Source organism: Hyla sarda, chromosome 2, assembly GCF_029499605.1.
Source record: "Hyla sarda isolate aHylSar1 chromosome 2, aHylSar1.hap1, whole genome shotgun sequence".
In the NCBI taxonomy this organism is placed as follows: domain Eukaryota; kingdom Metazoa; phylum Chordata; class Amphibia; order Anura; family Hylidae; genus Hyla; species Hyla sarda.
Genome location: NC_079190.1, coordinates 465,975,405 through 466,000,098, shown reverse-complemented (window position 1 = coordinate 466,000,098; position 24,694 = coordinate 465,975,405). Strand labels below are relative to the sequence as shown.

At 40.9% G+C, this 24,694-nt stretch overlaps 1 long non-coding RNA gene across 1 annotated transcript in view; it reads right to left on the bottom strand.

Annotated features, from left to right (window-relative positions):
• The window catches only part of LOC130358068 (uncharacterized), a 65,622-nt gene that overhangs the window by 2,520 nt on the left and 38,408 nt on the right, over positions 1-24,694 (bottom strand). Inside the window, exon 2 of the long non-coding RNA XR_008889398.1 lies at positions 3,008-3,120. This is a non-coding gene — a long non-coding RNA (uncharacterized LOC130358068). The remainder of the gene's footprint in view (positions 1-3,007; positions 3,121-24,694) is intronic.

The window sequence follows — 24,694 nt, the reverse complement described above, 5'->3', positions numbered from 1 at the left end:
ATCATAGGAAATAATAGCAATAAATAGAAACAATTCATTAAAATTGTTATTTAGTTTTTTCTGTATCTCCATTTGCACAGTAATGGGAGGAAGTTGACCCTTTTAAAGTGGATGGAGGAACGGTAGAGATGAGACACAAGCTGGAAGGGGTTCTGCGGAGATCAATGGAGATATAGTAGGGACAGCGGAAGAGGAATAGTGTTGATCGGTATAGGCCATATTCGAATTTGCGATATTTCGTAAATATATTGACGCATATTCGTCATATATTCGCAAAATTTGCATATTCAGAATATTTGCGTTTTTTTCGCATATGCGTAAATTCGCATATGCAAAAATTCGCATATGTGAAAATATATGAACTTTATAGCAAGTATACCAGTGTTACTTGATAGAAGCAGCAGAAGGAAGGGATCAATATTCGTGAATATTCGCATATGCGAATATTCGCCAGGTGATCTCACACAGTAGTATTAGAGCCTTCTTTAGACCACACAAGCTGGAAGCAGAGAGGGATGATGTGTACTGTGGAAAAAAAAGCGAATATTCGTAATTTCGAACATATAGTGCTATATTCGCGAATATTCGTGAATTCGCAGATATGTGATATTCGCGAGTAAAATTCGAATTGCGAATATTCGCAAGCAACACTAAAGAGGAAGCAATTCGGTGGCAGGGGCTATGTTGAGGTGAGCGAGGGTTTGAAAAATAATAAAAATCAGAGGCCGAGGCTGGGAGAGAGACATGTTTGACAGGGGTTCTTAGGAGGGGCATAGGAAAGACAACAAGAGTTCAGGTGTTCTGTTTGGGTATGGCGGTGGGGGGGGGGGGGACAGGCAACATGTCATTCTACTGTTTGCTTCTGCCAACGTAATGATCAGAGCCACCAATTTACTTTTGCTATATACAGTGCAATCCATGTTCCCCCTCACTACCATACACATACACTTGGAGCTGCTGATGGTTCTTTCCATTGGGTGCACAGACACTCCATTCCTGCATGTTAAAAAGTACCTGTCATGAGCTTGACAAATTTTATAATCCTTCCAGTTCCCTCCTCCCATCATGATAAACCACCCTTGTCTTTATTTTTATTTTTTTTATTTTTTCTACCTTGATATTGTTCTGTATCTTCTGCTCAGTTTCAGTCAGCTTCACAAACTAGAAAGGGGTGTTCTTCCCTGCTGGTGAGATCTTCCTCCTTCACTCTGCTACACACAGCTGAGAGCAGTTCAGTGCAAGATGCGATTGGCTGAGACTGCTCAGCCCCCTCAGCTTTATGGACTGAACTCTACAGTGTGTCAGCTCTGCACAGCAGCTTGCAAAAGGAGGAGGAATATTCAGCACAATATTCAGCTCAAAGGGAAAGGCAGCTGAAATATTCAGCTCAATACACTCTTTACTGCTGAGTTAAGGTCCCGCCTGCATTTCCTGAGTTTTGTCTCTGCCAGGCCAAAATGCATAAACAAAATCAAAAATCATTTCTAAAAATCTTTAAAAAAAAAAATCTAAACTATCAAAACTATTTTACATGTTGTACATTTTGCTAAAACATTAACCTTTCATAGTATGCTTATAATGGCTTATAAACAAGACCCCTAGGGGTCCCCATACTATCCAGAACATGATTTCTTCTGGCTGCAGCATCATCTTTGTCCCAGCTGAAGCACAGGCAGGGACAAAGTCCAGGAAGAGAGGGCAGGACTAGCACTCCTCTGTGCTCACTGCTGTCCTGTCTATCAGACTACAGCATGAAAACTGAGAGGAGGGGGTTACATAGAAGCCTACAGTGTTTGGATGAAGAGACTCAGCATATCACAGCAGACTAAGGAAGGAAGTGAATGCATGGTGAGTGAGGGCAGGCTCAGTGCTCACCTAGGACATGCCCCTTCCTGAGCAGTGGATTTCATGATGACTGAACAGCAAAACAGAGGGATTAGTGGGCCGAATACAGAAGCTAGACACATTAAAATACTTTTCTCTGACAGGTATGCTTTAAAGGGGTACTCCGGTGAAAACCTTTTTTCTTTTAAATCAATTGGTGGCGGAAAGTTAAACATATTTGTAAATTACTTCTATTAAAAAAGCTTAATCATTCCAGTACTTATTAGCTGCTGAATGCTACAGAGGAAATTCCTTTCTTTTTGGAACACTGATGACATCACGAGCACAGTGCTCTCTGCTGACATCTCTGTCCATTTTAGAAACCATGCATAGCAGATGTATGCTAAGGACAGCATGGTGACTCAGTGGTTAGCACTGCTTCCTTCAGTGCTGGGGACTTGGGTTCAAATCCCACTAAGGACAACAAGAAATAAAGCATTATTATTATTATAATAACGTCAGCAGAGAGAACTGTGCTCGTGATGTCATCAGAGAGCATTCCAAAAAGAAAAGAATTTCCTCTGTACTATTCAGCAGCTAATAAGTACAGGAAGGATTAAGATTTTTTAATAGAAGTCATTTACAAATATGTTTAACTTTCTGCCACCAGTTGATTTAAAAGAAAAAAAGGTTTTCACCAGAGTACCCCTTTAAAGTGGTTGTGCCACAGGGGCATCTCAACATTGAGGACCCCAGTTTCCCTTTAGAATGAAGTAGTGAGTTGGAACTAGCTAAACACTTTACTTGGCTGTTTCTAAGGCTTCCTTAGAGTATGACCAGAGCAGTGATCCATTCTAATGGTAGACTGGGGTCCCTATTTTCAAGATCATAGGGGGCTCTAGTGGTTGGACTGTGTATAGGGGAGTTCTACATGTGAACATTTAAAAAAATATAGATAATAAATATGTACATAACACATGACCACAGATCATTCTCCTTACCAAGGCTTTTTTTTTTTTTTTACCAATATGTTCGACCAGATTCAGTAAATTTATATTAGGGTAGAATTTTATCCATTTTCTCATTTTTAGTTTGGTGAGTAATGCTTTGACACACCTGCATTACAACCGGAACTGACATTCCGAAAAACGGAGACTGTGACATTTTTCAGACAGGAACTTACCTGCAGTTTCACATTTCATAGATCCCCTGACAGCTGTTTCTGAGTCAGGGGAATGATTTGGCAGGTTTCAGAACTCGTTCACATACATTGCAGGCACAATTTTGGGATCATTACTGTTAAAGAGATACAAATCAGTTTAAAAAAATTTAACAGAGATTTAACTTTTTTTTTTTTTAGATAAAGATTTTCTCGCAATCTTGTGTATGTTAAAGCTAAAACTTCAATAGCAGCGCAAGTGGTCATATACAGGTCATTGACACACTTAGGCAATCAACTATTATACTGTATATTTAAGTATATATTAGAAATAGTTTGAGTAATTTTTATATTATTTTGTTGTAGTCATAAGCACATGATTTTGACATGATTTTGTTTTCCATTGATTCCAGAAGAGGGATGAAGGGCAGGGAAAAATTAATGGATAAAAAAAAAGAAAAGAAATCTGGGGGTGGGAGGAAATCTGGAGCACGTATTGGAGCAAGTCTAAAGTAGATTTGTGATTTTCCATCTAACAGCTACAGTACCTGGGCGAACTTTATTTGAGGAAGTTGGGAAAAGATGCATTTTTGTATCTTTTGGCTTAAAGGGTTACTTTGGGGGAAAACTTTTTTTTTTTTTTTAGAAATCAACTGGTACCAGAAAGTTCAACAGATTTGTAAATTAAGTATGCAAATTTAACCACACCTCAAGAATATCACCCTACTGGGTACACAATGAATAAAAAATGAGACAGATGGTTTCTGAAAAAATGCAAATTTTTATAAAAAACAGAAATATCAATATAAAATAGTAGTTAAAAGATCAGAGCATTAGTAATAGTAAACTGTCATTAAGCCTTAATGACAGATAGATGTTGAAGCAACTACCTAAACAATTTTAGGATAGTCCATGGATATTGCTCCGAATTGGACCGTTAGTCTGGCAAAAAAATACAGTAGATGTTTCAATGATGGCACAATTTTTAAAGAGGCATTAGATGGATTCGCTCACAGTTTGTATAGAATGAATGGAACAGTCTCACCCTGGCTGCTGGTTCCGCACTGCGGCGGGCCAATGGAAACAAGTGCTGTATTCTCTGCGATGTTCTCGGCGTGAATGCCTTGGCAGCTGGAGGGTACCGGCAAGGAGCTCTCTCGTAGGTGTCAGCAAACACCGATGTCGGTAACGGACTCACACTAGAAGCAGCAGACTTGTGGTAGGCTCGGTGAGCGAGATCAGTAGTTAGTGCAGCAGGTGGTTTGGGTTGCGAACTTCCGTGCCGGCTAAAGTTCAGATGTTGTTGGTAATTAAGGTAGTGCTTGTATAGCGCTCTGTTCAGATGAAACGGCCTAAACGCGTTTCAGGGTGCTCAAATTGACCCCTTCTTCAGTAGGCAAGTATAGAAAATAGTGCCTATGCATCCTTTATATGCTGGATACACATGTGTCCTTCATTAGTGAGACAGAGAAAAACTGTGGAATAGACTTGGAGATAAAATAAAACCAGGTTTTATCTCCAAGTCTATTCCACAGTTTTTCTCTGTCTCACTAATGAAGGACACATGTGTAAATTAAATTATTTTCAAAAAAAGGTCACCATAAGCAAACAATGAAATGAACTTGTAGAGTACGTTCACACACGTGCATATTTTTGCTGCAGATCTGAGGCAGCTTTGCTGCTGCACAATTTCCTGCCCATTGACTACAATGGGAATCAGTGTTCGTGACCTCACCCCATGCCCCCTTCATTCATATCTATGGGACGGGGCGTGGCAGTTAGTTTGGGGATAAGATGTTTTCCGGGGGAGTACCCCATTAAACTAATTTATAATTTTAATAAAGGTTGATGCAACATAAAAACTACACAAGCCAAGGAGGGAACAGCGAATTCAGCATCAATTAAATTCAGTCCGAAATTCAGAAAAACTTTGCATTTAATACATTTTAACTCTTTGTTATCTATTGCTAATACCCCAAAGGTAAATCAGAAAAGACATTTGCTAATTGAGACCCAAAATGAACATCGGGAGGTTTGCACATTTCTAGTTATGACAGTGGAGACACCTTATGACTATAAACTTGCTCAATATAGAAAGTACCTTAAATATCTTCTCTTCTCCTATTGTTTCTCACAATGCAGTCATGACTGTATGAAGAACATAAAACATAAGGTGACTGGCTGCAGAAGAGACTTTCCTTCTCTGCCCTGTTTGCCATGGAAACCATGAATGGAGATCATAAATGATGATCAAGACCAGTGGTCTCCAACCTGCAGACCTCCAGATGTTGCAAAACTACTATTCCCAGCATGCCCGGACAACCAACGGCTGTCCGGGCATGCTGGGAGTTGTAGTGTTGCAACATCTGGAGGTCCGCAGGTTGAAGATCACTGATCTACTCTTAAATGGATGGAGATAATGGAAATGAACATTTCATCCTTTGATTATTTACATGCTGCAGACAAAACAAACAAAAAAAAAAAAAACGTAATTGTCAGGTAATTATTACTTCCATCCTGTATATGCAGAATTAAATGATAATGTTTTTTTTTTTTTTTTTTCCAGGACTGTCTCTAGGTATATACAGGGCCGGTGAAAGAATTTTTGCCACCCTAGGCAAAAGCTCATTTTGCCACCCACTTTACTCCGCCCATTTGCTCCTTCCTTTTACACATTTCACCTACTACTGGGGTGACACACTGTAACAAACCTCCTCATGTAATCTCCTTATTAATGGGGGGGACACACTGTAACAAACCTCCTCATGTAATCTCCTTACTAATGGGGGGACACACTGTAACAAACCTCCTCATGTAATCTCCTTACTAATGGGGTAACACACTGTAACAAACCTCCTCATGTAATCTCCTTACTAATGGGGTGACACACTGTAACAAACCTCCTCATGTAATCTCCTTACTAATGGGGTGACACACTGTAACAAACCTCCCCCTCATGTAATCTCCTTACTAATGGGGGACACACTGTAACAAACCTCCTCCTCATGTAATCTTTTTATTACTAGGGTGATACACTGTAACAACCCCCTCCCCCTTTCCTCATGTAATCTCCTTACTATTGGGGTGACACACTGTAACAAACCTCCTCCTCATGTAATCTCCTTACTACTGGGGTGACACACTGTAACAAACCTCCTCCTCGTGTAATCTCCTTACTAATGGGGTGACACACTGTAACAAACCCCCTCCTCATGTAATCTCCTTCCTACTGGGTCGACACATTTTAACAAACCCCCTCCTCATGTAATCTCCTTTCTACTAGGGGTGACACACTGTAACAAACCCCCTCCTCATGTAATCTCCTTCCTACTGGGGTGACACACTGTAACAAACCCCCTCCTCATGTAATCTCCTTACTACTGGGGTGACACACTGTAACAAACCCCCTCCTTATGTAATGTTTCTACTACTAGTTAGTGATGAGTGACAGGGGCCATATTCGAATTTGCGATATTTCGCGAATATATGGACGAATATTCGTCCTATGTTCGCGAAATTCGCATATTCGCTGCAAAAATTTGTTGAGAAATTTGCATAGTGCGCATGCGCAATTATATCTTTCACCTAAAAGAAGGGAGGGATCAGCGACCAGTCTGGAAGTGCCGATATTCACATAAATTCGCATAAAAACGGGAGTACCCCTGTAAAGAATAGTGAGAACACGTGGGGCAAATATCCCACACCCCAAAGTAGTCAAGAAATGTTCTATATTACACCATTTTTATTATACATTATGGTGGTAATTTATCATTAGTGGTGGAAGCTTTTTCTTTTCTATATGTAGCACAAATGTTTGCACAGTGAGTTATTTTGCATCTCTTTTGTGCATTGTTGAATGCATTTTGCAGTGGATACTAATTTATCATGTGCCTTTTTTTTTATACAAAAATACACCATCAAAAAGGACAAGTAGGAAAGTGTTCTACCGAGACAGCCGGGGGATGCAGGAGCCGTCCCTCAACACAGCTAAACTACAACTACTACCATCATGGGACAGAGTCTGTCACATAATGGTAGTAGTTGAAGTACCACACCGCTGAGGGATGGCACTTGCACATCCCCTGGCTGCGGGACTATTTTGGGACAATTAGGACTACTACTCCCATCATGCACGGACTCTGTCCATGATGTGAGTTATAGTCCAGGGGCTGAGGCACAGATCGCGGCAGGTCATTCTCCAGAGACCTGCTGCAATCCTCATTTATTAACTGTACAAGCCGGCTGAACATGCGGCCCCACTGCACTCCCCGCTGGCTCCTGTATACAGCTCTCACATTTCATAATCCTCGCCGCCGGGAGAAAGGAGCTCTGATTGGTTAATAGCTTTTCACCAATCAGAGATCCTATCTCATGTTAACTTAACCCCTTTAGGACCCAGGGTGTACCCGTATGCTCGTGGGAATTCCGGTCCCTGTCGCTGCTGAAATCATTCAGCAGGCACCCCGTGCAGACCCCTCCATGATCAATTCAGATCGGTGATTTGCGGCAATTCCGAGTCAATCGGGTCCCCAGTGACCCAGAAATAAAGGATGATAGTGCCGTCCGCGACGGCACCTATCACCCTTTAGCAGCAGGAGTGAGGGGACAAATCAGGACTCCTGCTGTGGGGGTATCCCTAACTGCACCCGTTCTGCCCCTATTCCGGAGGACGAGAGCGGGTGCTGGGAGTCCTCACCTGGACCTGGGGCCGCCGATCCCCGGCATTGTCGGCGGGATCGGAGGCCCCAAGAGCACAGACAGCGGTGGCGGCGTCAGGCAGGATCCAGCAGAGCAGCAGCAGGAGGCCATCCAGCTGTTCCATAACTACAACCGCCAGCATAAACAGACAGCCAAAGGGCATGCTGGGAGTTTCAGTAGCGTCCCTCCAGCTGTTGCATAACTACAAGTCCCAGCATGCCCTTCGGCTGTAAGTGTATGATGAGAGTTGTAGTTTTGCAACAGATGAAGGCACACTGGTTGCGAAACACTGAAAGTTTGTTACCTAACTCAGTGTTTTGCAACCAGTGTTCCTCCAGCTGTTGCAAACTACAACTCCCAGCATGCACTGGTAAACCGTACATGCTGGGAGTTGTAGTTTTGAAACAGCTGGAGGCACATTGGTTGCGAAACCCTGAGTTAATTAACAAACTCTCAGTGTTTTGCAACCAGTGTGCCTCCAGCTGCTGTATAACTACAACCCCCAGCATGCATGGACAGCCAAAGGGCATGCTGGGAGTTGTAGTTTTGCAAAAGCTGTAGGTTTGAGATGCAGCAAATTTTCCGCTGCAGCTCAAACTCCCAGCAGGAAGTTCGCTGTGTACCCCCGCCTTTGTGAATGTACCCTAAAAGCACTAATCTACACTAACACAAATTAAAAAGTAAAACACTACATATACACAAATTCCTACACCCCCCCCCCCTCCCTCCCAATAAAAATGAAAAACATCTGGTACAGCACTGTTTCCAAAACGGAGCCTCCAGCAAAACAATAACTCCCAATATTGTCGGACAGCCATTGACTGTCCAGGTATGCTGGGAGTTTTGCGACAGCCGGAGGCACCCTGTTTGGGAAACACTGCCGTGGGATAATTTTAGAATGGGAGGCAAAAGTCAATCTTGCATCCGGGTCGGTCCCTATGCAAATCCCTAATCTAGGCCTCACATGCGCATGGCGCTCTCTCACTTCGAAGCTCTGTCTTATTTCAAGGCAACAGTTTTGGGCCACATATGGGGTATTCCGTACTCGGGAGAGATTGCCTAACAAATTTTGGGGGGCTTTTTCTCCTTTTACCTCCTATGAGAAGGTAAAGTTGGGGTCTACTCCAGCATGTTATTGTAAAATGTTTTATTTTTTATACTAACATGCTGGTATTGCCCTATACTTTTCGTTTTCACAAGAGGTAAAAGGAAAAAAAGACCCCCAAAATTTGGAATGCATTTTCTCCTGAGTACGGAAATACCCCATATGTGGACATAAAATGCTCTGTGGGCGCACAACAAGGCTCAGGAGTGAGAGCGCACCATGTACATTTGAGGTGATTTGCACAGGGGTAGCTGATTGTTACAGCAGTTCTGACATAAACAGGAAAATAAAAACACCCACGTGTGACCCCATTTTGGAAGCTACACCCCTCACGGAATGTAGCAAAGGGTATAGTGAGCCTTATCACCCCCAAAGTGTTTGAAGAATGTTCATTAAAGTTGGAAGTGAAAAATAAATTTTATTGTTTTTTCACAAAAATTCAGGTGTTATCCCTAAATTTTCATTTTCACAAGGGGTAATAGGAAAAAGTCCCCCACAATTTGTAACACCATTTCTTCTGAGTATATAAATACCCCATGTGTGGATGTAAAGTGCTCTGTGGGTGCACTACAGGGCTCAGAAGAGAAGGAGCGCCATTGGGCTTTTGGAGAGAGAACTTGGCTGGAATTGAAGGCCATATGCATTTACAAAGCCCCCATGGTGCCAGAACAGTGCCCCTCCCCCCCACCACCACAGGTGCCCCTATTTCGGAAACTACACGTGATGGGTGTAGTTTCCGAAAAAGGGTCACATGTGAGGGGGAGGTTCCACTGTTCTGGCACCATGGCTCCCGACTTCCATTCAAAGCAAATTCTCTCTCTAATGGTCCAATGGTGCTCCTCCTCTTCTTGTAGTGCGCCAGCAGAGCAATTTACATCCACATATGGGGTATTTCCATACTCAGAAGAAATGGGGTTACAATTTTTTTGGAGGGGGCGCATTTTCTCCCTTTACCTCTTATAAAAATGGTAAATTTGAGGAAAAAACTGCATTTAAATTATGTCATTTACACATCCGACTTTAATGAAAAGTAATCAAACACCTGTGGGGTGTTAATGCTCAAAGTACCCCTTGTTACATGACTTGAGGAGTGTTCTTTCCAAATTAGTATGCCAGTTTTTTTTTTGCTTTTCTGGCACCATAGGGGCTTCCAAAATGCGACATGCCCCCCAAAAAACATTTCAGCAAAATGTACTTTCTAAAGACCAAATGTGACTCCTTCTCTTCTGAGCATTTTAGTGCACCAGCAGAACACTTGACGTCCACTCATGGGGTATTTTCATACTCAGAAGAAATTGCGTTACAACTTTTATTTTTATTTTTCCTATTACCTCTTGTAAAAATGGTAAATTTGAAGAAAAAAATGCATTTTAATGAAAAACAATAATTAATTTACACATCCGACTTTACCAAAAAGTCGTCAAACACCTGTGGGGTGTTAAGGCTCACTGTACCCCTTGTTACATGCCATGTGCTGTTCTGGCCCAATGGGGGCTTCCTAAATGTGACATGCCCCCCATAAACCATTTCAGCAAATCCCATTGTCGCTCCTTCTCTTCTGAGCCCTCTAGTGCACCCACAGAGCACTTTACATTCACATATGAGGTATTTCCTTACTCAAGAGCAATTTGCGTTACACATTTTGGGGAGCTTTTTCTCCTTTTTACTCCTTGTAAAAATTCAATAACCGTCCAGGCCTGACTCTGTTTTCATTATGCGTTTTGCATAATGGGAACAGAGCCTTTCTGGCAGTGTGTTCCCAAACACGGAGACTCCAGCTGTTGCTTAAATATATCCCCCCATGATGGGAGGTGCATTTTAGCAACAATTGGAAGCTCCCTGTGTAGGAACATGATGCATTATGTGCTCTCTCCCCAGGGGAGAGCGCAAAAACTGTACTAACCCATTTTTCGTGTTTTTCTTTTCTTCTCATTTCAGATACGTAAATGCGGAGGAATACGTTGGATTGGGTGGACTGAGACGATGACCAGCGTTTTTTTTTATTACAATAAAATGGTTAACGAGGGCTGTGGGGGAGTGTTTTTTTATTTTTTTACGTTTTTTTTTGAATGTGTCGTGTTTTTTATAATTGAATTTACAGGCTTAGAAGTGGAAGTAGTCTTGTAGAAAAAATCCATTACTAAGCCAGGGATTAGCATTAAAATAGGGGGAACCCTATGTGGTTTTTTCTTTTATGTAAAAATTGTGTGTGATTCCCCCTATTTTCAGTATCAGCCAGATACCAACCAAGCAGCAACAGCTTGACATTACCAGGATGGGTGAGGACCATTGTTACTGGCCCTCCCCAGCCTAAATAACGCCAGCCTGTTACAGCCTAGGCCAAGGAGTGCCATTTTTGATGCTCCGGGCCTGTTGGTATCGGCTTTTCCCGACACCCCTGTGGCGGTGAGTACCGAGGTAATAGTTGGGGGTTAGCGCTAAGCCTCGGCTTAGTAACGGATTCCGTCTACAAGACAGCTTCCACTACTAAGCCTGATAATTTAATTATAAAAAACATGACACATTGAAATTTTTTTTTTTAAAACACTCGCCCACAGCCCTCGTTAACCCTTTTATTGACATGGTTACGTATCTGCATTCCCATATCTGAAATGAGAAGAAAAAAAAAAGGTTAGTACATTTTTGACACTCTCTCCCCTGGGGAGTTTGCCCATACTGCAGTGTGTTCCTAAACAGGGAGCCTCCAATTGTTGACATGTGCCTACTGTATCCTGTACATTCAGTCATCTCTAGACAGCTGTATATACAGGATAGCGCACAAAAACTTAGCCCAGTACTGCTCAGCAGCGTAGGTTAACACTTTCCTTGCTGGTCTCCTGTATAGTATACATGGGTACACTATGCACCCCTGTATACTATACAGACGGCGGAGGTAAGTAGTGATGCTGTGCACCCTGTATATGTATATGCTATACATCACTCCTTATCTCCTTACATTCTGTGGACCGGTTGCTTTGCATCCGACCCATAGAGTGGTATCCTGAAGGCAGTGAAAAAATTGCCACAGTGTACAAAAATGGATGTTTCCACACACCAGCAAAAAAGCAAGAAAAACTGCCAAAATAAAGGAAAAAGCAGTGATAGTCTTACTGGGGTTTTTGCTGGTGGTTAAAAAACCTCAATGGAATCCGAGCCTCAAAGCAATAGAACAAAATCCCCTTGTCCACGTTTCCTGTGAGGTGCAGCTCAGGTGTATAAATAGAACTGTGTGGAGATTTAGAACTTTGCACAAAAATTTTCACAAAACTTTGCACAAAAGTATGGTGAATTTGGTGCAATTGCACCAAATTTAGACCAACCAAAATGATCTACAAAAAACTTCTACCTACACCAACATTGACACATTTCCCCCATTTGTCTATATTTGTCTATATTATCCAAACTTTTCCCTATAATTTACTTTAGAGCACTGCTGTTTTCATTTACATAGTTACATAGTTAGTACATTTGAAAAAAGACAAATGTCCATCAGGTTCAACCAAGGAATTGAAGGAAAGGGGTATGGTTGGCTGAAGGGGAAGGGATGTGATTTAATATTTCTGCAGAAGCATTTATGTGCTAAATTAAGTTATCACATCATTTGATACTAAAGTATGTACTACCCTCAAATTTATGCACTTTATAGGCCTACAGTTTTTTTTTTTTTTTTTGCACAGATTGATACATGAGCTCTCGGTGTGGGGTCACTTGATTGTATTGGTGGTCTGTACTTATAGATTCATATTTGTTTTTTCTATTTCATGCCAGTTCCAGTTGGTTGTTCATTTTGTAAATATCCTTAAAAAACTTAACTAGTAGCAATTTGATATTTACACAATTTTAAACACTTTTGGGGGGAGATTTATCAAAACTCGTCGGAGGGAAAGTTGTTGAGTTGCCCATAGCAACCAATCAGATTGCTTCTTTCATTTTTCAGAGGTATTTTCAAAAATGAAAGAAGTAATCTGATTGGTTGCTATGGGTAACTGAGCACTTTTTCCTCTACACAGGTTTTGATAAATCTCCCCCTTGGCCTGTATTTTTGTAACTATATGTACAGTATATTGTAAGGTACCATTTGTTGATCTAATTTTATTTCCCTTTGACAATTCATTCAAGGGTAATTGTTCATTTACTCACTTTTAGTGCTCCTTCACAGCACACGGAACAAAGTAGAAAGCTAAATCAGCGATTAATTGCGTAAAAAAAATCTATTAAACCAAGGTTGCAATATTTATTTGGATCATGTTAATGGTTCTGAGCCCTGGGTAATTTTCAGTCGATCGTTCCTTCTGTCAACATTAATGGTTTCTAATAATGTGAAATTGCTTTCAGTCTTCATGTATGAACTTGCTGCTTTTACGAGTCCAAATGACCTGCTCACAAATGATGTGATAACTGAGTATAGCACATAAATTAGAGGAAGGAACTCAACCAGAACGAAGAAGAAGTTAGCTTCATCAACATTTCACAGGCCCGTTCTAAAAAATCAGAAATGGTAACAGATTAAGCCTTTTGAATAAGAAGCTCATCAAGCATGACTACAGACAGGACATCTGACTGGTTCAGATGTCAGCCACTTATGTACTGTAGTCATTACCCAAAATGACTGAGTAATGAGATAGTAGAGTTAGGTAGCCATAGAAAAATTAACATTTTGCATTGTAAACGTACCAGATTCTAAGCAAGTTCAGGAAAAAAAAAAAGACAGTAGAGAGCACAGAGGAGTGCTATCAGACAGGAGAGCACAGAGGAGTACTATCAGAGAGGAGAGAGCACAGTGGGGTACTATCAGACAGGAGGGAGCACAGAGGAGTGCTATCAGACAGGAGAGCACAGAGGAGTACTATCAGAGAGGAGAGAGCACAGTGGAGTACTATCAGACAGGAGGGAGCACAGAGGAGTACTATCAGACAGGAGGGAGCACAGAGAAGTACTATCAGACAGGAGAGAGCACAGAGGAGTACTATCAGACAGGAGGGAGCACAGAGGAGTACTATCAGACAGGAAAGAGCACAGAGAAGTCCTATCAGACAGGAGAGAGCAGAGGAGTAATATCATACAGAGGAGAGCACAGAGGAGTACTTTCAGACAGGGGAGAGCACAGACGAGTACTATCAGAGAGGAGAGAGCACCGAGGAGTACTATCAGACAGGAGAGCGCACAGAGGAGTGCTATCAGGAGAGAACTCAAAGGAGTACTCTCAGACAGGCAAGAGCACAGAGGAGTACTATCAGACAGAAGAGAGCACAGAGGAGTCATGTCAGACAGGAGAGAGCACAGAGGAGTACTATCAGACAGGAGAGAGCACAGAGAAGTACTATCAGACAGGAAAGAGCAAAGAGAAGTCCTATCAGACAGCAGAGAGCGTAGAGGAGTCCTATAAGACAGGAGAGAGCACAGAGTAGTGCTAACAGACAGGAGAGAGCACAGAGGAATACTATCAGACAGGAGAGCCCATAGAGGAGTCCTATCAGACCGGAGGGAGCACAGAGGAGTACTTTCAGACAGGCGAGAGCACAGAGGAGGGCTATCAGACAAGAGAGAGCACAGTGGAGTGCTATCAGACAGGAGAGAGCACAGAGGAGTACTATAAGACAGGAGAGAGCATAGAGGAGTGCTATCAGACAGAATAGAGCACAGAGGAGTCCTATCAGACAGGAGAGAGCACAGAGTAGTACTATAAGACAGCAGAGAGCACAGAGGAGTGCTATCAGACAGGAGAGAGCACAGAGGAGTACTTTCAGACAAGCGAGAGCACAGAGGAGTGCTATCAGACAAGAAAGAGCACAGTGGAGTGCTATTACACAGGAGAGAGCACAGAGTAGTGCTATCAGACAGAATAGAGCACAGAGGAGTCATATCAGACAAGAGAGAGCACAGGTTAGTACTATCAGACAGCAGAGAGCACAGAGGAGTACTATCAGACAGGAAAGAGCACAGAGAAGTCCTATCAGACAGCATAGAGCACAGAGGAGTCCTATAAGACAGGAGAGCACAGAGGAGTACTATCAGATAGGAGAGAGCACAGAGGAGCACTATCAGACAGGAGAGTGTACAGTGGAGTACTATCAGACAGGAGAGCACACAGAGGAGTCCTATCAGACAGGAGAGAGCACAGAGGAGTCCTATCAGACAGGAGAGAGCACAGATGAGTACTATCAGACAGGAGAGAGAACAGAGGAGCCCTATCAGACAGGAGAGAGCACAGAGGAGTACTATGAGGCAGCAGAGAGCACAGAGTGCTAGCCCACCCTAACTTACTGGACTTTTTCCATGCTTGTGCTTCAGCTTGGACAAAGCCATGATTTTATAAGCCATGATTTCTATAAAAAGGTAATACAATTTTCTTATGAGGTATTTTAGAAAGGTTAATATTTTTCCAAGATGTACAACATATAAAATGTTTTTGAATCTGATATTGCCCATTTAAGTAACAGTTGGAAGGACACTCCAAGGGAAAAAAGGAACAGATGCAGATATAAGGCTACCATATGAGGAGGAGCTCCATTAATCTGTTTAAAGCAATTGTTAGGGGAATTGTGAAATCTAAGATTGCATTTAGGAGGTCTGTGAGGGTAGGATAAAGGAAGAAGTTAGGTGGCAGAGGGGGTGGACAATTTTAAGGTACGGAGATGGTTAGAAACTTAAAGGGGTACTCCACCCCCAGACATCTTATCCCCTATCCTAAGGATAGGGAATAAGATGTCTGATAACACGGGGGTCCGGCCACTAGGACCTCTACGATCTGAACATAAATGTTCAGAACGTCAGTTTTGGGTGGCCCTGGTTGTGACGTTGCGCCTTCTCCATTAATGTCTATGGGAGACATGAATGGAGGGGGTGTGGCATGACATCATAAACACGCTTGCCTAAAGTCAGCTTTCTTAACATATTGTTTAGAATGCCTGGGTGCTGGCTTGGAAATTTTAGGGGTTCACGGGGGATCCTAGTGACCGGACCCCCCTGCAATTAGACATCCTATCCCCTATCCTTGGTAAATGGGACAAGATGTCTAGGGGGGGAGTACCCCTTTAAGAGAAGAAGAAGGAACTTGTTCAGGTGTCCTTGTCTGCAGGATGTATCATAGTCGAATGGTAATAATCAAATAATGTAATAATTCCTTGGTGCAAGTGGGTTGTGGGTGTGGAGTTGCCAAAGACTTCTAATATTTTGCAGTTAGGTACCTGGCCCTTAAAATAACTTGACCCATGACCTTTTGGGATCAGGGAATTTTTTTGGGGATGTCGATGAAGTAGAAGGCCAACATTGGGCAAGGGAAAGTGAGATGTGTAGTAGGTGAGAAAGGTCAGAAAAAATCGATTTCCAAAATGAGTTTACCATGGCGCATTTCCACCATACATGAAATTAATTTATGTGCTGTTGCAGTTCCTTTAACCATTAGAAGAGTAAGGTTTTGTTTAAACAGTGTATTTTCAGGTGTATTTAACTTTCAAAATGTATGAAAATGTTTGCTAAATTAAAATGATTTATGTTAGTCTAAAGGAAAGTAGTTGTCTGTGCACGCAGTGTATAAAAAATTTGTGTATTTTTTATATCTGTAAAAAGAAGTAACGTATCACTTATTTTTTCAGATGAAAAAAATGCTACAACGCTACATAAGCCACTGCAGTCCACAAACTGTGTTTCATTAGTCTTTAATTTGGAATAATATATGTTATGTCCGGGGTAGATATCTGTGCAGACTAGTGGTAACCTTAAAACACTGTCTCTATCTACTTGAACAATCTGCCCTAAACAGCGGCTTCACACTGGGAGACGGTCCCTACGCTCACTAAGTACATGGAGCGTCAGAGAAGTCAGACAGGCCAGGAAAGCAACGTATGGGCAGAATAGGTACAAAATCAGCAGACAAGGGATTAACCCATATATTAAAAACCTAGAGGGGAGTGCATTATAAAATCAGAAACAACAAGCTAGTCAGGACATTCCAGGGACAAATCAGGAGGATAGCATTGCACACAGTCAGCAAGCAAAGGTAGGGTCATAAGCAGAGGTCAGAGGTCACAGAAGTTCAGGTAAACAGGGAATACAGGGGTAAGGAACCCTGGTGATGACTAAAAACCTTAACCACAGGCACACGCAAAAGATACTAGGAAGTTTAAAAGGGTATTCCGGTATTAGGCAGCTTATCCCTGTCTCAGGAGCAGCGCCCGGCACATAATGCTGGGACCCCCGTGATCAGACATCTTATCCCCTATCCTTAGGATAGGGGACATAATGTCTAATACCCCTTTAAATAGCACCAGGGCTTATTGGCTCGGGACTCAGCCCTCTTTATTGTCTGGGCAAGGCACACCATGCATGAAGCCACAGCAATGAAAAATGTAGCTGAAATGGCTGGAAGGAACTGGAAGCAGTGCTGGAGTTAGGCAAGGAAAAATCACTACACCATAACTGGAGTGTGGTGTCTTTTTAATATCCCGGACCACCTTGTCATCCTTGCCAATCATAGTTGTCAGATTAAATCTGGGATGTTTGTTTGTCCAGATAAATTTAGTAATAATGAGTTGTAACTTTCCATATAACCTTTTAACTCTGACAACAACTAATAGTAATTGATCTAAAAGGATTGAAATTTGAAAGCCTTCAAAACCTTTTAAAAGTATTTCCTATTTTGGAGATGTATTGTCTACATATAAGACAATTCATGTAGTTGGGCATGAGCATGAGTCATTCACCTAGTTGGGCTATACAATATATATATATATATATATATATATATATATATATATATATATATATATATACTATATTGAAGATTTAGTTCATCTAAACCCAGTCCTGTGAGACAAAGTTGAATTATTTTTTTATTATTTACTGGATGATGTGCTCTTCTCTTGCGGACACTATAGAATTTAATTTCATTATTAGAATTATTAGAATTGAATTATAATATTTAAAATACAGCCATTTTTATGCCTTTTTTATATAGCATTTTATTTTACAGTGTGAGGCCAGCCTTAAAGAGGTACTGCACCCCTAGACATGTTATTCACTAGACAGGGGATAATCATTACGAGGGGTCCAGCTGCTGGAACAACCCCCCTGCGCGCGTGCGATATCTGGCCGGTGCTGTGGTGTTCATGAACACAGAAGTCTGGGGCTTCTGTGTTTTTGAGACGTTACACCACACGCCCTGCATTCATGTCTATGGGAGGGGGCGTGTCAGCTAGTACACAGCTGTCATGCCCCCTACCATAGACATGAGTAGAGGGGCGTGACGATGATGGTCGCCCATCATCCGGAACAGCGTGGAGTTCGATCTGTGCATCGTATTATAAAGTGCCGCTTCAGAGATTGCAGGGGGTCCCAGCGCCCGAACCCCCCACGATTCGACATGTTATCCCCTATCCTTTGGATAGTGGATAACATGTCTAGGGGTGGAGTACTCCTTTAAAGTGAGAGGCGAAAATGAACCAAGGGAAAGGCGAAAATGCGGGTGAATGGAAGGGGTATAGGTAACTTTAGTGCAAGAGTTTCTTTACTTTTCCATTAGTTTTAACATTATTTTCCCTTGTGAAAGTGAAACTCACTGCGCTATTGGAAAGAACATATTTTCAATATATTTATTTTCTACTTAAGAAAAAAGAATAAAGAAACAACAACTCCAATGCTCAGTCCCAAAAATAGAAAAGGTTCCTACATTGACCCAGCTGCACAAGACGTTTATCTTAGATTTATTTCCATCTTTCACCGGATGAACTGACAGGTACAATACAGAGAGCTGGCTGTAAAGCATGTAAGCAAGACAGTCAGGAGGCAGTAATACGCTGACGTGTAAACTCCTTCATTTACTGTTCTCAGATACAAATTTTGTGGAGAAGGCTGTAGACAAAAAAAAAAAAAAAAAACACAGCGTAGAACCAGTAAAAATAACTGAATAAAATGATTTCAAGAATGAGAAGAATCTACTAATACAAAACAAATAATAATAAAAATAATAAGAATTATTATTATTATTATTAACTTGAGGACTTAAAGGGGTACTCCCACCCTAGACATCTTATCCCCTATCCAAAGGATAGGGGATAAGATGTCTGATCTCGGGGGTCCCGCCACTGGGGACCCCCGCAGTATTGCATGCGGCACCCACCTGTTTTTTGTCCGGAAGCGCTGGGGGGCCTGAGTCGCCACTATGGGAATGGAAGTCCGTGACATCAGGACTTCGCCCCTGTGTGACGTCACACGGGGTTGGAGTCCTGACGTCATGGACTTCCGTTCCCGTAGTCGCGACTCAGACCCTCCAGCGCTTCCGGACAAAAAACGGGTGGGTGCCGCATGCAATACTGCGGGGGTCCCCAGTGGCGGGACCCCCGAGATCAGACATCTTATCCCCTATCCTTTGGATAGGGGATAAGATGTCTAGGGTGGGGGTACGCCTTTAAGGCCCATTTTGCAAATCTTACCTGTCCCACTTGTTGTGAGATGCTCTAACCTCCTAATGAACACCTTTTTTGTGGCATTGAATATAAAGCAGGCTCACAAGCTGAGCCCACTCTTTATGCAGCTGGTACTGGGCTGTACATTATTTAAAAAATGGACAATACTGTATATATTTTGCCGTACACAATAACGTAATTGACTTCATTTCTGATTAAGGTCCACAAAAATTATAAAAAAACATGACTTTGTGAATTGTCAAAAATTATAAACCATGTACAGTAATTGACATGTGAGCTAACTGTTTTATTGTTACTCACATTTAGCAAGTATATATATATATATATATATATATATATATATATATATATATATATGAAAAGAGTTAATTGAGCCGAACCCACCGAACCCTGATTCAATCCAAACTTCGGTGGGTACTCGGCTCGCAGAACTTACGAACATTGCCAGGTTAAGCCGAATGCTTGATCTAAGCTGTGCCTACCCCCCCCCACGATCTCCGTACAGCACACGATATTTGGTATCACCGCGTGTGTAAATGTACAAACTATTAAAATATAATGTTATTGATCCCGTACGGTAAACAGCGTGAACGTAAAAATAAAAAAAGAGCTAAATTGCTACTTTTTTGTCACATTTTATTCAATAAAAAAATTATAAAAAAATGAATAAAAGTTTTATAAACACAAATGTAGTATCAATAAAAAGTACTGATCATGGCGCAAAAAATTTGCCCTTATACCGTCGCTTATACGGAAAAATTAAAGTTATAGGTTGTCAAAATAGAAGGAGTGTCGGTCCAGACACTCATCAACGGCCGGGACCCGCGGCTAATATCACACATCGCCGATCGCGGCGATGTGCGGTATTAACCCTTTAGAAGCGGCGGTCAAAGCTGACCGCCGCTTCTAAAGCGAAAGCGAAAGTGAAAGTGACCCGGCTGCTCAGATCTGTGTAAAAGATCAGTGTGTGCAGTGTTATAGGTCCCTATGGGACCTATAACACTGCAAAAAAAAAGTAAAAAAAAAGTGTTAATAAAGGTCATTTAACCCCTTCCCTAATAAAAGTTGAATCACCCCCCTTTTCCCATAAAAAAAATAACAGTGTAAAAAAAATAAATAAACATATGTGGTATCACCACGTGCGTAAATGTCCGAACTATAAAAATATATCATTAATTAAACTGCACGGTCAATGGCGTACGCGCAAAAAAATTCCAAAGTCCAAAAAAGCGTATTTTGGTCACTTTTTATACCATTAAAAAATGAATAAAAAGTGATCAAAAAGTCCGATCAAAACAAAAATCATACCGATAAAAACTTCAGATCACGGCGCAAAAAATGAGTCCTCATACCGCCCTGTACGTGGAAAAATAAAAAAGTTAGAGGGGTCAGAAGATGACATTTTTAAACGTATAAATTTTCCTGCATGTAGTTATGATTTTTTCCTGAAGTGCGACAAAATCAAACCTATATAAGTAGGGTTTCATTTTAACCGTATGGAACTACAGAATAATAATAAGGTGTAATTTTTACTGAAATATTAACTGTGTAGAAACGGAAGCCCCCAAAAGTTACAAAATGGCGTTTTTTCTTCGATTTTGTCGCACAATGATTTTTTTTTCCGTTTCTCCGTGCATTTTTGGGTAAAATGACTAATGTCACTGCAAAGTAGAATTGGCGACTCAAAAAATAAGCCATAATATGGATTTTTAGGTGGAAAATTTAAAGGGTTATGATTTTTTAAAGGTAATGAGGAAAAAACGAAAGTGCAAAAACGGAAAAACCCTGAGTCCTTAAGGGGTTAAACATACTAATTTGGTTAAAAAGTTTAAGATTTTCTTTAAGCGCAAGTTAAGGTTGTTCTTTTCTGTCTAAATCCTCTCTGATGACACCTGTCTCGGGAAATGCCCAGTTTAGAAGAGGTTTGCTATGGGGATTTGCTTCTAAACTGGGCGTTTCCCGAGACACGTGTCATCAGAGAGGATTTAGACAGAAAAGAACAACCTTAACTTCAGAAGCTCATAAGTACTGAAAGGATTAAGATTTTTTAATAGAAGTAATTTACAAATCTGTTTAACTTTCTGGAGCCAGTTGATATATAAAAAAAAGTTTTTTTTCTGGAATACCCCCTATAAATTTCCCTCTATGTGCTCAACTCAGCAAGGAGTTAGAGCTACAGTATTAAAAAACAACTTTTGACATGTCAATCAGACAAATCAAAAGTTGTTGATCGCAGCCGATCTCGCTCTTGAGACCCTCTATGATCATGAGTTATTGGCCAGGGTAGCAGGTGGCATTGTGCTCAGCTCCCTGACCACCAGATCATCAATGGCTCTTCTGTAGCTCTGCCTCTAATGACATCATCATTAGAGGCAGGGCTATAGAAGAAGACCAATGGACAAAGAATAAGGTTGGCTGTAAGACTGTAAGGCTGTATACTGTAAACAACACCTCCAAAGGGTTAATTATTGTTCAGTAGCGCTAATTAACCCTTTCATTGCCTAACTGGCGCATAGAGCTCAGCCCAGCAAGAAAAAACTTTTGACTTGTCAATTAGACATGTCAAAAGTTGTTTTGATCTCCATCCTGAGACCTGCTGCAATTGTTAATGACAGGCCGGGGAAGCGGGCGGCATTGCTGAGCTCCCCGTACGACAGAGAGATCTGCTGGCTGGAGAGCCGAGCACAATTCAGCCCGCTTCCCCGGCCTGTAATTAAAGATCGCAATGCTCCAGACAAAGTTAATAAAAGTGAATTAACCCCTTTCCTAATTAAAGTTTACCCCCCTTTTCCCATTTTTTCAATAAAATAATGTAAACAAACATAGACATATGTGGTATTGCCACGTGCAAAAATGTCTGAACTGTTGAAATATAATATTAAATTGCATGGGCTATGGTGTACACGTAAAAAATACCAAAGTTCAAAATTGACCATTTTTGGTCACTTCATATACCATAAAAAAATTATTAAAGAGTGATCAAAAAGTCCTACAAAATAAAAATGGTGCTGATAAAAACTACAGATCGCGGCGCAAAAAAATTATCCATTATACATCCCAGTATATGGAAAAATAAAAGAGTTATAGGGGGTCAGAAGAGGACAATTTTAGGCATACTCATTTTTGGATAAAAAGTTATAATTTATAGGTAGTAAAATAAACATAAGACCTATTTATATTGGGTATTGTGGTAATTGTATCGACCTTTAGAATAAAGGTGTCATTTTTACAAAAATGTGCACTGCATAGAAGCTAAAGCCCACAAAAGTTACAAAATGGCGTGTTTTTTTTTCAATCTCGCTCACAAATAATTTTCTGTTATGAAATGATTGATGTCATTACAAATTACAATTGGTGGCGTTAAAAATAAACCCTCATATGGGTTTATAGGTGGAAAATTAAAAGCGTTACGGGTGAAAAAAATGTATTGGCCCAGTCCTCAAGGGGTTAATGAAATATGAAGAAATTGTAGTTGACCTTGCTTAGATGTCTAAGATGTCTAACAATGTCCAACATGGATGCCGCAATTTTGATCATCAGGCCTTTGGCTCATTTTTAAAAACCCTGACATAAAACGGAAATGGTGAAACTGAGACAAAAAAGTATGGTGAATAATAAGAATTTGACATGTATTGTTTCTTTCAAAAATAAAAAAAATTTAAAATAAATGTATGGCTAAGAAGTCTAAGAAAAATAAAGAATTTTGCAACTCCACATGGCACTGAACATATCTTTCTTTTCATCAAATCTACAGCTAATAAGAATTGGATTAACACGTCTACATCTAATCTTGCTCTATTGAGGACGGAGACTTAGAAAGCTTTATAAGAGAACAATGTCACATTATCCAGTTGGCACTGACATTTTTTAAAAGCCATTATTGACAAGTTTCTGCTAACAATGATACAATTGACCCTGGCGAGCCGATCTCAATGTTACATTCTACTTCAGTCATTAGGTTTTCTTAATATAATTGCTTCCTATTTTTCCTTTGCAAATTAACATTTAACTATCCAATGAATATTGTGACCAATGAGCTTGGTATATTGTCAGTGTTTTTATTGGAAATGTCTAGATCGGGACTTTTTTCATAGAGTCAAATTTGCTAGAACTTTGAGATGCCTAGGCCTCCTGGTGGTAGTAGTTGCAACTGCAGCAGCAAGTTCTCACTCTCTTTTAGAGGAGTGGTGGGTACAATGAGGAGGAGTTTGATGATGGTGATGATTTCAGCCATCCTGTTAGTTTGCTCAGCTCAGGAGCAGGTGTTCGCAATGCTGCTGCATTTGCAGGCTTAAAGGGGCACTCCACTGCCCCAGCGTTCGGAACATTTTGTTCCGAACACTGGGGCAGTGGAGTATACCCCTTTAAGTAAGCCTCCCAAAAGAGGGACACAGTCTGGTGGTGGTGTACCTATCTCTTTACAATATGCTGTCATGTGGAAATATTTTTCTATATTACAAGATGCAGAAAATTAAGTGCAATACCGACTCTGCAAAAAGAAAGTAGATATAGACCGGATCCAAGTTTCGGAATTACGACTATATGCAAGCACATAGAGTGGTCTCACCAGACCTGGGTAGAAGTAACACTAGTTCACCACTGCTTTATTTCCGTTTACTACTATAACTACCACCAGTGCACCAATACCTGCTGTCTACTGGCTACTACTAGCACTAGTCCACAACTGCCTGCTGTTCCCTGGTTACTACAACCACTACCAGTTCACCACCCTTTCTGCTGCTATCTCCAGTAAGACCTACACATAGACACCTACACATAGGGGGAGATTTATCAAAATCTGTCAGAGAAAAGTTGCTTAGTTGCTCAAAGCAATTAGTCAGATTTCATCTTTCATTTTTAAAAGCATTTTAAAAAATGAAAAAAAGCTATCTGATTGGTTGCTATAGGAAACTCAGCAGCTTTTTATCTGGACATCCCCAAAAAGCGATACTTTTTTTCTGACTTTTCCTACAAAAGCTTTTCCTACAAAAGAGATATTTTTTTTTTAGTTTTTTTTATACAAAACCAATTTTTTTCCTTCACCATTTTGGGACCTCAATCCAGTTGCAACTGCCAAGAGGGAGAAAGCTTAGAAAGAGTAATGGTGTCTTCTTCACTTGCAATCCTCAAAAGATAATTTTTGATACTTAAAAAAAAAATTTATATTTACAAAAGTTATTTCTTCCTTATTTACTGTGTCACCAATCCTCTTGCAACTTTCAAAAAGGGAAAAATGTTGGAGCGCTTGAAAAAATTCATTCTGTCTTCCGATACTTCGGTGTGCATTTTAACACAAGCAAAACGTCCCATGAGGCATCTCTACCCATCCCCGCTTCCTGTCACATTCATATTGCTTTGCTTGACAGTAATGGACCTATTGATAGGAAATACATTCTGTGTCAACTTTTATGACCATTTAACATCAAGAAAACACCAGTCGATAAACACAATCTCTTTTAAAACCAAAATCTTTATTAATATCAA